This window comes from Charadrius vociferus, unplaced genomic scaffold, assembly GCF_000708025.1.
Source record: "Charadrius vociferus isolate BGI_N301 unplaced genomic scaffold, ASM70802v2 scaffold15, whole genome shotgun sequence".
In the NCBI taxonomy this organism is placed as follows: Eukaryota; Metazoa; Chordata; class Aves; order Charadriiformes; family Charadriidae; genus Charadrius; species Charadrius vociferus.
Window position 1 is genome coordinate 9,161,073 of NW_009650064.1, and position 18,351 is coordinate 9,179,423.

General features: G+C 37.4%; 1 protein-coding gene across 1 annotated transcript in view; it reads left to right on the forward strand.

Moving 5' to 3' along the window:
• The window catches only part of MMP16 (matrix metallopeptidase 16 (membrane-inserted)), a 185,901-nt gene that overhangs the window by 677 nt on the left and 166,873 nt on the right, over positions 1-18,351 (forward strand). The window lies entirely within an intron of this gene.

Consider the following 18,351-nt stretch of genomic DNA (forward strand, 5'->3'; position numbering starts at 1 on the left):
GACTGAATGAAAGAGGGTTGTGGGGACAGGGGGAAAGGAAACTCGAGATTTTGGCACGTTTCTTTGTGGTAGAGTGTTTGACAAAATAAGATCTTTTTTTTTCCCATTTAAACGTAACAAAAAGAGTTGCCACTAGAAATAGTGAGACAAACGGTATAAAGGTGCAACTACAGCGCAAAAGTTAGAGGGTTTGGAGGACCAGGAAACAGAATTTTTCCAAGTGAAGAAAAAGATTAAAATGTGGGGATACCTAGATGTGGCAAACCCTAAGAGTTTACAGTGACGGTGAGAATTCAGTAGAAATCCATTTCCAGTCATTCTTCTATACACTCCCAGTTTTCCCGTATGGGGTTTTTACATAATGCCTTTACTTAACTAATGTTTCTTTACTGACTTTATCATCTTTGCATATATTCTTTCCTCCTTTTTCCCCCTCCTGTCACTCCATTCGTTCTACTGTGAACTCTTTTTCTTAATCTCTTTCAATGTGATGTATTTCCCTCTTCCTCTTCCCGACTATTCAACTTATTCATCTTTCCTGTTATGTGTTTCTCCAATTTATATGTGCTCTTTCAATTTCTAATACATAATTCTGGTGTTCGGTGAGATCCCTGTGCTCCTTCTCTTTCTTCTGTCCTGCCAGCCCCACTCCAAACTTTCTGCTGCACACATACACCACCCTCACTCCTTCTTGGTTATAGTCTCTTTTCATCTCCTGGGTTCCCACAATTCTTTCTCTCAGAGAAATGAAGTCTGTGTCGTTTCCTCTGTCTCGCACATATGCACACTTGCTTGTTCTATATGTGCTCTTGTTCTCACTCAGTGACACTCATTCTTGCTACCGTCTCTGGCAAGACTGCTCCCACAGATGCTCCTCCGTCCCTAGACTGTCTCCCTTTTGGTTTAAAGTTCTTACCTGTACTTCTTCTCCATCTGCCTCATGCAAGATTGCCTCAAACATATAAAGAAATTACTTTTTCTTTCCCCATGTCTGCTTTCGTTCTAGTCTTTCCCCTCCCTTCAGGCAGTTTCCCTTGCCACATGCAATCCTCCTCTCATCTTAACACCACACATCCATAGCTTCTGTCTCTGACTTGTATCTCTCCAGAAAGTACTGTCTTTTTACTCCATCATTAATATCTCTCCTGATTGTAAATCCTAGTCTTTTTTTCTCTGTCATCTACGCTCTAGTCACTCTTGTTTGTTCCGTATCACAAATGTGCATCTCTTCTTCTGTTTGACTGTAAGCTCTTTGGGGCAAGACTCGTGTCTTCTTACATGTTTATCAGGTGTGTGCCATGCTCGAGCCTGGAGTACAATTGGGAGACTTTTGCTATATACATATTAAAGTTGCAAATTTCAGAGCGCACGTTGAAGTTTTATCCTTCTTTTGCTCATGTCCTCAGCTGCCTCCTTTACCGATGAGCAGGGGAAAGCAGCGTGGAAGAGAGGAAGTTGCTCTCGGTCTCCTTTCCAGGCTTCATAGACTGGCCCCCCTCGGGGGGTAGGGGAGAAATTCCAGCGACAGAACTTTCTCCTCCCACAGTAGTCTGCTTTGCTGGCATCTGGCTCTGCTGGAGAGACGGGCGGCAGATGGAGCTAGTGTGGGAGGAGAAAAAGATTGGTTTAGTCAAGTGGAATATGAACAGGAGGCCAACTCCAGTCAGAAGGAGGTTTTATGAGGAAAGAAGGGAAACACTTTCATTTTTGCCACCTCTCCCATATGGAAAACAGCACATTTTGAGGGCAAAGGCAGTATCGGGAGCAAGAAACACTGCTGGGGGAAATGAAGTAGTGTGCGTGTGTGGTGAGGGCATATATTTCTCCCTTTTGAAATATGCCATCTCCTGTTCTGCCTCCCAGCCCTTCTGAAACAAAGTGTGTTGTCATATGCCAGCGCTCCCAGTCTCTTTTTGTAACTAAACCTTTGAGCCACAGATTGCTGGGAACCAGGAGAGTGTTCCAGGGAATTACTCTAGTATTTAAGAGTTGCCCTAATACAGGGCTTTTCCCTAGGTCACTGCCTTTGACCACTGTCAGTGACATGGTCCTGGGCTAAATGGACCTGAGATTTGCCCCAGAACAGTCATTGCTGTGTTCATGTTGTTTGGAGAGTGCTGAATATTTCTTTTTTGTAGGGAACAGCAAAGGCTAAAAGCATGGGAAATTTGAAGCAAAGGTCTTGGCAACAGCATATGTGTATTGTGATGTACAATCCTCCCTGTCAGCCCCAGTGCATAAAACAGTTGTACTTAATAGTAAATTGTGAAAATATGACAAATATTTCTTACGACAATAAGAAAAAATATGCAAAGTAGGGTTCAGGAAAGAAGTGGTTTACATATAGTCGAACGAAATGTCACTGAAAAAATGCTTAGGATGGTTGGAAAGCAAATTTTTTTTTTTTTTTCATTCTTTCTTGTCTCTGAATAACGTACGGATAGTACCAGTTGAACATTATAAAATCCAGAGATTGTTTATTTCCTCTTGTTCTGTGTCATTTACTCCACATTCCTCATTGATAAGCAAAATCCGTGTAGTAGTGTCGGATTTTTTGGTTTGTTTGTTTCAATGTGGGTTTGTTAAGCTGTAAGCCATGGCAATTCTTAGGAGATATTACTGTAGCTCAAAGATATTAAATAATAATGTTATCTTTTAAAGGAGAAACACAAAGCTGAAGTTTACCAGCTTTTATGAACATTACTGTTCCTTGTAATTTGGTTGTCTCTTTGTAAAATTTCTTTTACCATACATCATCTATGAAGTCCTTAGGCTTCCGATGACAGCTGAATTGTCAGTCTTGAAATGTATTCATGTATGTAGTATTTCATGTAGCAGATGTAGCTAAATAGGATTTGGATCATGGAGTACGGGACTCCGGAGGGGCACGCTTCCACTCTGAGTCAGTCAGAGCTTTGTGGTAAAGCTGTGTGAGAGATGACTGTAAACTGATAGTTTAAGTAACCATTATGAAGTTTAAGATTCGCATAGTCTTATGTGTAGGGAGATTTCAGCATTAATTTTCAAAGTTCACTGATTACCGGTGGCATTTTTTGGGAGACTTTGTTTCTGACAACATGAGAAAAACTGAGGACTACAGTGCTAGCTCCCTCTTCTCAGGGCTGAACTATTCTTGGTCCAAAATGATAACTTCAGTGAGTAAGTGCACTAACGGAAGAATATGTCCATCAACATGGAGTTTTTCTACTGTTTTCAACTACTTCCGTACACTAGCAGAGGAAGATGTTCATCAGTGAGATAGTGAATGGAATAATAGTTATTAAAAGAACATTTTAAATGTAAAATTGAAACAAACACACAGAAGATAATTTGTTACTGAAAAATGATAGAGCAACCAACTTCCCCCTTCCCCCGCACTGGGTTCCTCACTATAGTAGTAAGATCTTGTGTTGCTCAGATAACTTCTTTGCATCTTATTGGGAGTGTCTTTCACAAATGTCATCCATATAGACTACATATATATATATATATATATATTTATGCTTTCCTAAAACCCGTAATATTGTACTGTTTGAGCTGGTTTTGTCTTTTGAGTTTTTCTTCTAATGTTATCCATTAGTTTATGTATATATTTAAATAATATGTATATATTTTATTTACTATTAAATAGTCAATATAAAAAAAAATTGAAATACAATGTCACCATTTTGTTAAAGGAAAAAAGGTTATTTAAACAAGAATACCAGAAGACAGGATCAGCATGAATCTAGAATAAGATTAATTTTTGGATCCTAATGCTGCCTGCTCTTACTCAGCTGAGTATCTGCGTAAACCTTGTTAAGCAAAGAAGCGTTTTTTAGAATTGCACCTAGTTTCGTTGACTGTATCTGTGATGTGGGAAACACTAGAGAGAAAGCATGCTTCATCATCTCTTTCCTCAAGCTGGCAGTTATACTCTATTTTCCTTCTTCTAATGCTAAATATATAGACTTGAATCCCTAGGGGAGATCTTAAAATGACTCTTATTTTAGTGTGAGCAGCACTGGAAAACAATACAGTCTTTTTTCTCCTCCCATTTTCAGAGGTGGGACAGTTAAACTGCATATTGTGGAACAAAATACAGTGGAATCAGAACCTCAGAAAAATACCATCAGTTTCCTCCATGGCAGCAAGGGGCTGAGAACCCTGTTGTTTTCATTGTTAATAAACTTTACAATTAGCCTATAGCTCCTGCTGGATGGTAATGCATCACCTTTTCTTCCACAGGCTGTGGGTTTCCTAAGCTTAAAACCAGACCAGTTTAATTCTTCAGCTGGTCATTGAAAAGGAGGGGAAAAAAAGCCCTCCAGTATAATTTTTACACACTTTTCAACTCGTGGGCTTCATTGTCAGGTTTGCAAGCACAACGCAGGTTATTTATAATTTGTTAAAATGCAAGCTCAAAACTATGGTGAGGCAATTAATCTGGTTTTGGTATAAATAGTGCCATGTGTCCTAAAAGGAATATACAGGATCTTCTGCGTTGTTTTTAGTTGTAGTCAGTATGCATGATTCCCAGTTATTTAAATTTTGAATCTCACTCTTGTGTAAGGTATCAACTAAATGAATTGGATTTTTGTTAGAACAAGTAGTTCCAAATGAAGTTGTTAGAAGGATGGAGAGGAGTTATTGAATCAGGTGGTGGAGGTGGTTAGTGGGTGAACTATTAGTCAATAAAAATACAGATATAATGTGATGTATTTCCTATTTGCTTACTGAGGAAATACAGATACATAGGAAACCTGTAAAGGCTTCTGATGGGCAGATATATCTAGATAAGGAAAATAATTGGAAAGTTATGTATCTGATAGGCAACAGAATACTTTCTGTCATAGAAGGCTACTATATAATGAACTGGCTCTCATTTGGTACGAAAAAATACATGTGGAAACTACTAGTTGACAGAGTGCATCCTCTGCGGTAATTTAAACAATAATTCTTGTTTACAAAAATTCCACTAGATCAATTTTCTACTATAAAGTATGAGATTATTTTGTGCTGCTAGTGTTGCAGGGAAGTTTATGGATTCTGTTGCCTGTATTTTGTTCAAAGACAGATTGAAAAGGTGGTCCCAGTTCTTATGAGTTCACAATTGAGATAGTATGTTAGACCTTAGGTGCAAGACATATTTGTTTATAATTGTAGTTCATCTTATTTTCTTAATGCAAATTTTTGACTGTTTAGTGTTTAAGCATCACAGCTATTAGCGATTCTCAATTCTACTAAAGAAAATAAATAACATGGTTAAATAAAGACATTTATGTAATCACCTTATGTAGTGCAAGGTAAACCTACCAAAGCATGTATTCCTAATATTTTCTGACATGAGATAGTACTAAAATAAATACGCAATTTATTAGCCCACCAAAGAAACCCTGAGCAAGCCCAAGCTTTCCCCCTTCCGTTATTCAGAAGGCGTAATGTAAAACTCCTGCATAACCATTCATTGTTTCTTCAGCGTGGATATACTGTGTTCTTTAACTGGTTTAAGATTTATGCTGCTCTTTGTCAGTTTTATTTGAATCCATCCGAAAGGTCAGTGCTTGCTCTAGGCACCTCAGCTCTGCTTATGCACTCGGCAAGACTGAGTTGTAAGAGTTTATAAAGAGAGAATGCGGTATTATAGATTTTAAAACATTTCAAACCACATCTGTTTTCAGTATTTTAAAGTCTGTCTCATCCTTCTACTTTCCCAAATGATCATTTTGTGGAGTTAAACATCGGAGGACTTCGTATTGGTGCTTTTTGAAGATCCTTAAAGTAACAAAGTCGCTTTAAAAAAAAAAAAAAATTACTCTATTTAAATTGCTTAATTCTCCTCACCTCTCTGTTTTGGATTCCAGTTTATTGTCTAACCTGTTTGCTGTCCTCAAACTACACTATTATTGACCATAATCTGACGGAGCAGGTTGAGTCTGTTTAATTTGTTATCTGTGATATGTCAAATGACAGATTTGGTTTCATCTTGTATGAGGAAGACCAGGATTAGTGCTGCAAACATGATTTTAGTTGGCACTGAAATGGATTTGAAAAATAATTATGATTAGAGCTTTATCCTTTAAAGAGAGGTCATGCTATTTGGAACCTTTATTTATTGGTTGCCTGGCAACTGTTCATTCATGTTCCTGCTTATCATCATTCATTATAAGCATCTTTGCTGTACAGTAAGAGCAATTAAGTGGTAACAGTTTATTTCTGTGATGAATTAAAATTGACATAAATTACAGAAAGAGAAAAAAATATTTCTGTAGTTTTACTTATTAACTGAAACTGTTGGTACAATGTTTCTCTACTTATTAACAGCTGGTTTGTACCAGCTGAGGAGTTATCTGCACTTCAGCTGTGATCATAATGTTCCTAGTGTACCTTTTGAGGTATTACAGCACATAATTGACTTAGGGGCTTGTTCAGGTGGTTTTTTTCATGCTTAAAATCTCCCGTTAATTTCAAGATCAAGGCTTCAGGGCCTGAGGAAACTTATCCCCCGTTAATTTCAGTGCTTAGCATTAAGCAACTCAATCTCAAGTGCTGAGGCTTGAACCCACTATTGGAAAAGGGGTTTAAAATTCTGGGATTAAAACTGCTGTGACAGGGGATGTGCAGCTGATGCAGTGAACCACAATAGCTCTGTAGAACGTTAAACTCACTTGATGCTTTCTCTCTGTAGAACAATAGCAGTTTTATTCCACTGTGAGAAAACATTCGTAAAGCATATTATTTGACAATTGTTTTGTGACTGTGGATGAAAAATATGTTGCCTTTTGTGTTAATTCTTTATGGATTATATTGAGATTGACCCTTGTGTGGAATGGGACTGTTGTGCTATGGAATATTTGTAGAAGACATCTCTGTCCATTTGGAGGAATATTGGGACAAATTCCTTATAGCTGCATCTTAAAAGAACATCTGTCGCTGTAGGGCCAGGGTGGAAGTAGATTTGTCTCTCTGCTGCTACCTCTTGGTAACAGTGGCTTTGCCTCTGTATGGGATGGCTCAGAGCTTGGGGAAAAAATGTTCCTGTAGGACTGATGCCTTCCGCTTTGAGTTTCTGATTGTGTTAACTCACCGGTACTCTTCATACCAGGCCATGGTTATGGGGGACAAAGTAACTGCTGTCAGACAAACCTATATCGATTTTCATCAGCTTTTCCCACTCACATGACATGTCTGTGATACATGAAGATGCTGTTATGTGTTTTTAACTTTTACAAAACAATTGAACTGTTTTCACTGTTGTATAGATAATTTGAAAAGAAATGCTAACCTCAGAAAATCTGGTCTTTATTATTTTTTTCCTCATGATCTTGTAGAGAAACAGTAGTTTTATTTCATTGGTCCTGTTCATTTTTGCTGACATGTAATCACATCTCCACTTACAAGTGTGAAATACAGGTTGGCAAGGGGGAGACTTCCCTTTTCAGAAAAATACCATCTGAAAGGCAGACGGAAAATTATCAATTTCTTGAAAACATAGATAGCAAAACAGAAAAACAAGCACCCCTTTCAATGGGAAGGAACATACTTCCTTTAAATGGATATCAGTGGATATTTACGAAGTGCACCAAAGAGGAAATTGCCTCCTTTTTGTACTGCATCTGGATCTGAAGGTGACGATCCTGTCATTTTTTTCTTTCTTACCTCAGATGTTGGTTGTGTGATGCTCTTCTAGGAAATTGCTTTGACCCACTGTCTTTGCAGAGAAATTGACAGATTGTGTTTGTCTACATGTCGTGGTTTACATGCTGCACAGAATAGTAATAATACATTTAATTGCAAGGAAAATAAATGAGCTGTCTTCCACACAATAAAATCTATTATTATTACTAGAAGTAATAGTATTATATTTCTAGCTGTACAGCATGATTTTGGTCTTGGCAAGTGAGGCTTTTTTTCTCTCTCATTACTTCTACGTATTTTAAACCCAGGGCTGTGTTCCATTTTTCGATTTTCCTTATTGATTATGAAGTGCTGGATTCTGATATTTCTATCCTTCATTACTTGTACGTGGAACGTCAGCTTTGGAAAGGTCTTTATTATCTTCTTCTCTGTTGCATGTGTTTTTGAAAATGTGGGAAAAAGGAAGCGATGTGAGTAAGTGACCGAGGCATTGTGCTGGGGGGGCTGGAGGTCTGGGCTGTGTGTCCAGTTCCATCATGAGTCTTCATATCAATCCCATAGCTTATCCATCTTTGTAACCCAGCTTGCACAAATGTGAACTGGACTAATTGAAGAGTATTTGCTGCCTTTTCCAATACCTGCCAAGAACAAGAGAAGTGATGTAAAAGAGCCAGGAATATATCTTCATCATTCATTCGTCTCAGGACTGTCTCGCGTTTTTTTCATAGAAAGTAGTAGAGGGAGATCATAAAATATGAATACAGCATTTCAATTTGATCATCTGTGTAATCATTCAAGTAGTGAATATGTTCAAGCGACAAGTGTCAGAGCAAAAAACATGAAAAACACGTCTGTAACACTTCAGACCCTGGTGGTTTTTAAGTTTTGTTTTGTTTTCTTAAATCGTAAGTACCAAAAGTTGGTAGAAATCATTGTCAGTAGGATTACGTAAAGGATGTCATTAGATGACTGAAGATAGAGAGTATCACATTCTCTTTCAGAATGAAAGTTTGAATAAGATAATTTTTGTTACCCAAGTATGAAAACAAATAGTCTGCTTCAAAATGTATTTAAATAAATGTAAGTCTTAAAAAATAAAATGGATTTTGGATCAGATTGTAAGCGTTACACAATGCAAAATTAAAATCTGTTCTATTTTTGAGTGAATGTACTATTAAGTAAGTTGTTCCACAAACATTCATGTTGCCTTGTCATCATAGTACCTAAGCTTCTCCTTTTTTGTTTGAGTGGATTTTGTTTGTTTGTGGATTTTTATGAAATACAATAAAAGATCGACCTTTCACTGCTCCAGGTATTAATGTTTTTTATTAGACACCACTAACAGGCAAACATGCTGCTCACATACCCCTGGATGTTAAAAACTTAATGGTGGGAGGATGAGGCACAGGGGAAATAAGAGATTTGCTATGCTGACATGAAGTGTGACAGAAGTAGAAACTGAATCTCGTTCTTCAGGGTTCCTGTACCATGAGTTCACCTTATGAACTTCCTTATTTCAACTTTCCTCCTTACTTTTCTTTTCCTTGCTTCTTTTTTCTTATCTCTTGTTTTCATCTCTTTTTTTCTTCTTCCTTTTTTTTTTTTTACCTTTTCTTTCCCCTCAGTTTGTCTTCCCACAGACCATTGCCTGCAGCCAAGGAAGATCATCAGTCATTATTGAACCATAGAATCAGAGATATTAGAGATGGGAAAGACTTATCAAGAGCCTAGTTCTCTGCCAGTGAAGGATTGCTAACTTCTATATTTGCTGGAGTTTTGTCAAGTCACGTTTTAAAATCCACAATGGTGGGACTTCCAAAATGGGAGTTGAAAAAAAACCTGGTAAAATACAGTAGGGAAAACTATAGCAGGTGGATTCTTTTCAATAGGCTTTTCCTTTGGCTACTGGCAACAGTTTGAAGTTGGCTCGGCTTAGGCAATTTGTGATAAAGGTGATGTCTGTTCTATAATCTGAGATGACAGCAACTTTTTATGAGCATAGATGGCGTGCACTGATTGGTAATTCGCTGTATTTCTTTGACTTTACAGAATGAAAAACACAGGAGGGGCAGAACGAAATGAAGGATTGCTTTAAATTTGCACTCCATATGAAATCCTTAGTGCGGTTGTAATGGACTAACACTGCCCGATTTTAAAAGATAGGAAGATGTGTATGGATTGCTCAAACTGTTTCAGGAAGGCTTGTGTAGTTTATGATGAATTTCTTGAAGTACTATGCCTTGTTGTATTTAAGTATTACTACCTTGGGAATAAAATTGGATATTAGTAGGAGTGTTATGGATATCTAGATATTATGCCCTGTTAAAAAAGCTTATTTTGGATTTTCACACATTACATTATTAGTGTGGTTGCAAATACAGACTTAAAGATGTGCATGACACTGGCACATATGAGCTATCATAGTGTCCATGCTTTGCAGATTACGTAGCACTTGGGAAACAAGGATCTCAAGATATTTTATGTGGGAAGGGTAAGTTTGGTTGCTGATATACATCCTGATGATGAGATTTGTGCAGGATGATTTGCAAGAGGTGTATTTTCCAGCAAGTGTGCAAGCTGCAGGGTTAGATTGGGAAAGGGATTCAGTTTGAGAGAATAGTACTTAAATTTAGGTGATCAAATGGGCTGTATGTGTTTCCTATATATTAATAACAGTCTGCTCCCAGAAATCAATGACACAGAGAGACTAATTCAGCCGACCAACCAGTTAATGTCTGTATCACAATGAGTTGAATCTTTTTTCTGGACTCTGCTGTTAGTATTGACTAGTAGTGTGATTCAGTTGCTTACATGTAGGCATCCACCTTCATTTAAGGTGCCCTTGGCCAAGATGTGCACAAAGATAGCAGAAATAACATGCGACCTATGAAAGCTTCATCTTTTTAGGCTAGCAACTGGGAGCCAGGCTGTGTGCCCTAAGTCATCTCAGATGACACTAGACACTTCGGTTTAGGTAACTGAATCCTGCTCCCAATTTTAAGTGATGGTGGAGAGTGTAGAGACACCTATATCTACGGGGCTTCCCCAGGTAGACACTGGCATTCATGTGTCATAATTTCGGGTTGAATCCCTTCTCTCTTTAGTGGTGGGATTCATTACACTTCTCTGGGTACCTGGTGCTGTTTAGGCCCTCGGGTCTATCTTGCTTGGCCTCTAGATAATGTTCCAGAAAAGCATGGGCCTTCTAAAGGTTTGATGATGTATCTTGCATCCCCTGGATAATGTAGATCGTCTCAGATCACACCAGACACCTGTACGTCTGACAAAACCAAGAGCAGAACTCCATTTTTATGGTACGACAATTTTTACCCTGTCACTCTGGTGCTCTGCACGTTATTAAATACATGTATCCCTTAGTGCAAGAGGACATTTTCTTACATCTTTAGAACTCATGCATTTTAAGTATTTAGTTAGGGATAGAAAGGGCGCAACATTTCTCCACTGGCAACAAGGCAGGTTTGCCTACAACCTTAATGAGACCAGGCTTAGACCTGTTTAAGTCTGTATAAAACATGTTACCTAACTTAGAGCAAATACTTCCGGCATGTTTTATAAACTTATCGATTCTGACCATTGTTTGATGCCTTACCATAAATGATTTTAAAGGCTGTATTTCTTTCCTAAACATACAAACATCTAAACAGTTATTTGTTGCGCTTGAGGGGAGAGAACAGAATGTTAAGCATTTTTATAAAAAGTAAGTAATTGGAAAATATATTTTAGAAGAATAAGCTTGCTAAATGTCTATTGTCTGATAGACAATCCCCAAGAAGATAAAAATGAAAATGACATTTTCATAATTTCTTTGGGTAAGAGCCCTAGGCCCTCAAGGACAATTAGCTGTGTTTTCAAGTACTTTTGTTATGTAAAGTAAAATGTGGATTAATTAAACAGAAATTTACATTTCTGTGTTAATACCAGAATTTAGATCTCATCATAGGCAGGTATGTAATTTTTTTTCATTTATTTATACTGCTTGCTTTAGGTCTTCAGAACGGTGAAAGTAACTGGGTCAGAATAAGAGTGTTATTGGCCATCTTATATTTATATGTTTGCTTATTTACTTACAAATAAGTCCAAAATTTGAAATACCTGAGTATGCTACGTGATGTACTATTTAAATGAGTTTTCTACTATCATGTAATTATAGGGATACTAGATCTGCTGTTGATTGTTAGATCTGCATTTGAGAAGGAAGAGTGATATATCTGCAATCTTTTATTCCAGAAGAGCTTCCTTTGTAATATTTAGCTCTACTCTATTGTTTTGCACTGACAGGCTCATTTAGAGAAAAAAACAGTATTTTAGTTCCTTTGTGAATAATCCCATCATTTTTCCTGGCTGCCAAGAGAATTCACTTTTTGTCCCAGCAGTCAGATAAAGATAGAGTCATTGTTCTTCATAGATTAATTGCTTAGATGCCTTTTCCACTGAGATATTAGAGAATTTTTCTCCACATGCAAGATCTTTCTAAGGAGGTGATGTCAATTTAATTTGGACCAAAAGATTTGGATTCTATAGAAATATGTTCTTTCTTGAGCTTTGCTCAAAATAAAGACTCTGTTTCATTAAAAGTGTTTTTTAATGTCTTTATGAATATTCCCTTCCTTCTCTAAATTTTCAGCACCAGAGGAAATGATTCTTAAGGTGAAACTAAGCTTTAAAAATGTTAGAAGAATACTTTCTGTGATGTTTTGTAAAAGTTATGAGTGACTAAGGACAGGACAGCCTAAAGCAACTATAGCTTTTCTCATGTTCCAACTCTAATACAATAGAAAAATTCGTCATGCCTGTTAGCTTTAGCATGATAGCTAGAAAAGGACAGAGTGGGACTTTAACTTTAAATGTCCTACAATGCCAAGGGCTTTGTAGGTGTTAGCTTGTTTTTAGAAATAAAATAGCTACATGTGTAGTTGAAAATTGTGCAATGGTGTTTGGTAAAGTATCTACTAAAACAATATTATTTTTTTTTCCTTTGGAAAAAAGAATTCACAGAGTTGTTGAAAGAAGTCAACAGGCTTCAGATTTACATAGAAATGGAGAGTATAAATACACTTTTGCTCCATGCTTTCTTTTTGAAGCTTATGCACTACCCATGTTTCAGTGATAAGAAGAAACTAGAGACAGGAAGAAGAATGGAATTCGTCCATATTTGATCTATTTTCTTTTACATGACTGTTATTTGTTTATTTATGTAGTTATTATCCTAATATCTGTGTCTAGTGGTCTTGATTGGAAAACTTTGATGAGATTCTAGCTTAATGGATTGTGCCAGTAATTTCATTGGGTCCAAGATTTTGCTCCAGGCTGTTTGAAAGGCACTGAATTGCCAAACATTTTAACTGAGTAAATTAAGAATATGTATATATTAAAGACGTAAGATAAATATTGGTGTGGAAATCCATAGGCTTAATCTGTACATACGGGATAAAATTAGTACAAAAAGAAGTGGAGATACACTATCTACGTGTAAACTGAATCTTGTAGTTAGAAGAAAGTTTAAAATCATTAGAGGAGTGGTATTCTTGAACAACTTGCCAGAAAGAATAGTAGCAGGGGTGATGTAGGGGAGAAAAAGTTAACTTGTTTTGAGATGGGATCTAACTATTTAATGAAAGGGCTTACATAGTATAACATCTCTTATCAGCAGTAAAGTTCTGGATTCCTTCCTTTTCTTATACCCTCAGTCTAACAGTGATTTTCCTCATTCAGTGAGGCTGATGACTCTACTGACAGCCATTGACTGTAATGTTTATTCTTCTGCATTAGTCTGTCCTCCTTAAGGACTCTATAGCTATTGCATTAGACCAAAAATGTGGACTATATTGCATCAATTGACTTCTCCGCTTCATTGCTTTTTGTCACTTACAATATTCAGACACCATGTGGTGAAAGTCTCTTTTTCCAATAATATTTAATTCAATGCCGACAATTGTGATTAAGACCTGTGGAATCAACCAGACTAGTTTGAAAATCATAAAAAGGCTTTTGGAATATCTTTGGTTGTTTTCTGCTTCTTGAGCTTTTGGGTTCACTTTTTTTTTTTTTTTTTCCTGAAAAAAGAATGAGAAATCCACAGTTAAAGAAAAAACTGAGTATTTTCATTATATTCAGTAAGCCAAGTCTTCAGGAAACATGCCAAATGTTTAAGATGAGACTTACCTAGCACTAGCCACAGCGCTCACTTGAAACTTCTTTTCAGTTTTGATTGTCTTCAAAATTGTATTTGCTGCTATTTTTGCTGCTGTTAAAACTTGGCACTTCAAAAGGTCAAAGTACTTCTAACTGCTGACACACACTGTTTTTCACTATAGGATGATGAACTACTAACATACAATCTGCGTAACATCATTACACTGTTTAACAGTGGCTAAGTGGCTGGCCTTGTGCATCACTATTTTCTTGACCATGGGAGAAGTCTAAGTTTGATTCTGTGACTTAGCTACTGATTGTTTGCAGCAGCAGGGACTGGGTAGTTCTCCAGAAATTTAGCTTTTATTTTTGCATGTACTGCAATTTCTCTAATAGGAGAAGAAAAGCACAGATTTTACTGCATTTAAACTAAGTTTGTGATTTCGTACTCTTAACTTGGTATTTTGTAGCACCTGTGAGAGACAAATAGATTTGTAGTGAGGTAGGACCCACTACAAATTCAAGATTAGACCTCCAAAAGCAGTATTTTAAAATGCCAATATCAGTATTGACATGTACTTTTAATCATAAATTAGCAATAATTTGTGAGCTAAGGAGGTTAATTTAGATAATAGTATTTAAATAATATAAATGAATTTTTAGATGAATATTTAGATAATATAAATCCTCCCTTCTATGTAATCAGATGCTTTTTCTCTTTATATTCTTTTATTTTGCTGTTTAATTTTGTTTTACTTTGATTGAGATACATGAAATTTAAGAAGACGGGACTGCTTAGTAGCTGACTGCTTAGATAATATTTTCATGAGAAAAATGCCGTTGACTGATACATATTCAATGGATATTGATTGGAAGGGGGGCAACATGACATGATAGACAGTTGACTGCCTAACAATCTAAATTTAAACTTCAGTATTCCCATAGTGGTTCACTTCATCACAAGTCGGGAGTTGATAATCAGGGAATGGCCCTTGGAAGGCCTGGCAATAGGGATTCTGCTTGTTCAAGAATGCAAATATATGTTTATAATGGGGAGTATTTTAAATCAGCCACCACATTTCTTTCCTACAATTCAGGAAACACTGCTTGGGTAGAAAGGAGACAGCAAGGCATGAATTTCAAAGTAAGAGCTAAACAGAAACACACTATTATATGTCAGATAAAGGCAGTGGATGGTGTGGCACTCAGTTTTGAAAGAACAGAGAAGGTAATCCCTTCAGGCATCGCTCTTTGCTTGTATTAATAGGGTTAGATTCAGATTTTGAGGTGTAGTCCCACAAAGGGTCTCTCTAAAGACAGTGGAATGAATTTAACTCATGTCCAGCTCAGATGTAAAGCCCTAATCACGTTAACATTGGAGACAAAAAAGAATTTGAAGTGCAGTCCCAGATGGCCGCAAAAACCTTGCCTTATATAAGATGAAGCAGAGGCTGTACAAGAAGATATCCCTTGAGTTCACTGCGAGTCTCAAGTTATGCCACGTGGGTTTATGCTGAATGAACACAGTATTGGAAGAATTTTGAAAGAGATCTGACTGTGTTTATGTGTAATATATTAAAATCATAAAAGTGGAGATCTCTATGTAAAAGTGCCAATACAGTTTAAATTACTGCATTACAGACTTAACTGAAACTGGTATAAGTCTTCAGTATCTGTAATTACGTTGAGAAATTTCCAGCACAGATGGTAAACTGAAAAGGCTTCGTATCATGTGGAGCTTCTGTCTCTTTCACCTGTTGATTTGGTTAATGCAAGAGACCAAGCTAATGACAAGTTAAGGTGCAGGAGTTAAGTTTCAAGGTAACGTGTCATGTTTCAAAAAGTATAAAATTCAGTAGCAGAGTAAGTTTGTCTATGTCGGTGAGCTAAGCAACGCCAGAGAAGTCTTCAGGCACTGAACTTACCTGTCTATGCAGTTAAATTGTTTTAGGCATTGTTTCAGTACGGACCAGCTAGCACTCGTACTGACCAGGGGCAACCTTCTGAAGGATTTTAATTCAGGAATTCTGTGTGTTTAACAGTGTGGAGGTGAGCTGTTGTGCCAGTAATATTTTCATACTGAACAACGGTCTCAGGCACATTTAATTTAGACATGACCAGTCTTTTTTGTGAGTGTTCTTAAATGAACCGATCCTGTTTTGTCCCTCTTGGTGATTCACTCTGTTCAGATGAGATCTGAAGGGGAAAGGACCAGAACATCTATGTCTTTGTTACCATTTGTTGCAGTTTGTCTCAAAAATTTTAATGACGTTTTGTTGGAAAACTGATTGTTTTATTGTTTCTTTGTTTTTGCATATTAGCATTTTCTTTGGACTTGTGTCACCCAGGCACCACAGACAAAAGTTAGCCCCAGAGACTTCCATGGTAGAAGGAGAATTTAACCAGATTTAAAAACTTGAGGATCAGGGCTTTATTTAGTATCAGTCTGCAGTAGGGTCATACTGGTGTATTGGGGCAAGGCTGAGTCAGGTTTTATGTATGATCTAGAAGATATGCCTTCAAAAGCCTGAAGTAATTTTATTGCCATTTGTTGCATACATTAGATCAAGAGTCAACACTTTGTCTGCCCTGCACTGTATTTCTTTTGAATCTCTGCTTTCTTATGATCATGTTTTTCTTGGTTGTAAGTCTGACTGTTGAGGAGACAGACATGCTTTTTCCCATCATTGTCTCTAGACAATGGTTAGAATGGTTAGTGGCAGGGCAAGTTACCCAATGCTGTACCAAAGTTGATCAAACCTGAGCTGGAGAAAGCAATACCCAAGTCTCCAGGTGAGAGAACAGAGTCAGCTGAAGCAGAAACATTAATTGTTACCTCTGATCACGACCTACGCAGTTGGCCTTTGTGAAATGCTTCCCTGCGGTTTATACGTTTGCAGTTGCACGTTACAAACTTCCATTCAGGCTGCAGGTTGGGAATAGTGCCAATATTACGGTGTTGCCTCACAATCAGGTCTGTATCTCCGGGTAAAGTCTCCCAGTGGATGAAATTTTGCTGGAAAATGTGTCCCTTTTGGTAAGAAAACCAAAGGCCCCTTTGTAGGATGTGGACAGTTGTATGTCCGTGTTTATCTGGGATATGATTCAGGCAAAAGAAGCGACCAATGCTTGAAGTCTCTTGTTCTGAATGTGAGGTAAGTCCAGAGAGCTTTCCAAGGCTCCTTCACTGGTACTTCCTAGGCCTGTCAAGGAATAGTGTTATGGAGAATTGATTTGAACTGTATTTTGGGGAACTGAACTGGGATTATCAACTTGTTTTATGTCCTAGCAGCTCTCTGAACTCCTGTAGCAGCAATGATCTAGCATTATTAGCCTTTAAGACCACATTCAGAGTAGTACTTAGGTGGGGAAAAATGAGCCTTCCTCTGCTTTTTTCCTTTGCATTTCTCTTTATAAAGCTCAGCCTGGTACATGGCAGAGGACTTTAGCCTTGATCTGGGAAAGCACACTATTGAGAACTGTGTTTAGGGGAACTAGACCATTCAGTGTCTTGACAAGGAGAAAGCCCAGAGTGGCTTTTTGTCATTGATATTATTAGCCTTCTCTGATACCCTGTGAAATACTGTCTTCAGTATAAACTGTGTAAACAAAATCGAGCTATTGATACCTATTGTGCTTATTACTCCTACGCAAGTCAGATGTCTTCTCTTGATCTGACACCCTCCATTCTCATTTTGTAAACCCATTCTTAATCTGTACGAGCAACTTTTCTAATGTCTGACTTTGTAGGTGAAACTACTGTGTGATGTAGCATTAACTGATTTGAAATCAAGATAAAGAAAATGTTCATCGTGTCACATTTAACGTCTGTCAAATCAGCAATTCATGCAGTAAATTTGCCATGTGTAGTTTTTTTATGAGTTTGAGTTACTCTGGCTGGTCTACGCAGCATACAGTTTTAAAGGTCTGTAAATGAGGCCATAGCAAGCATTTCCAATTTCTGTCGTAAAAGTGAAGTCAGTTACTGGGTTGCAGTCCTTCAGATCCTCCCTTGTTCTTTATGTAAATACAGTTATTACCATATAACATATGGTGCTTCCTCTCCCCCTTTTAACTTCACTTCTTTATTCTAAGTAGAAGAAAGAATATTGAAAATACAGCAAGACTGGCGACAATGAAATTCCTACAGTGAAATTGTGTCCTGACTGTAATTAATGGGAGTTTTACTCTGACCTGTGCATGGCTGTGGTTTCACCTGGAGCACTTCGCTTACAAAGCTTTCAGTTCAAGTGCGAGGGGACTATGTCTGAAGCTGTGGAATCCCCTGTCACCAGCTAGAATGATTCATGTTGCTTTTGCTCTGTACTCTTCACTCATGGGGTTCGCTCTTACTAACATCAGTGTTATTGGTCGAACACTGTAAACTCTGGAATAACCGTAATTCAGGGGACTATTGCTTGCAGACTGATAATGCGGTTGATAGTTTTCCAGAAATGTTTCTTGTGTGCTTGGCAAAGTAGCTTCAAGTCATTGAGACTTATTTATTTTGTTTTATTTAGAAAATGTTAAAATGCAACAAAATATGAAATGAGGCAACGCAAATACTTGAACTGGGGGAGA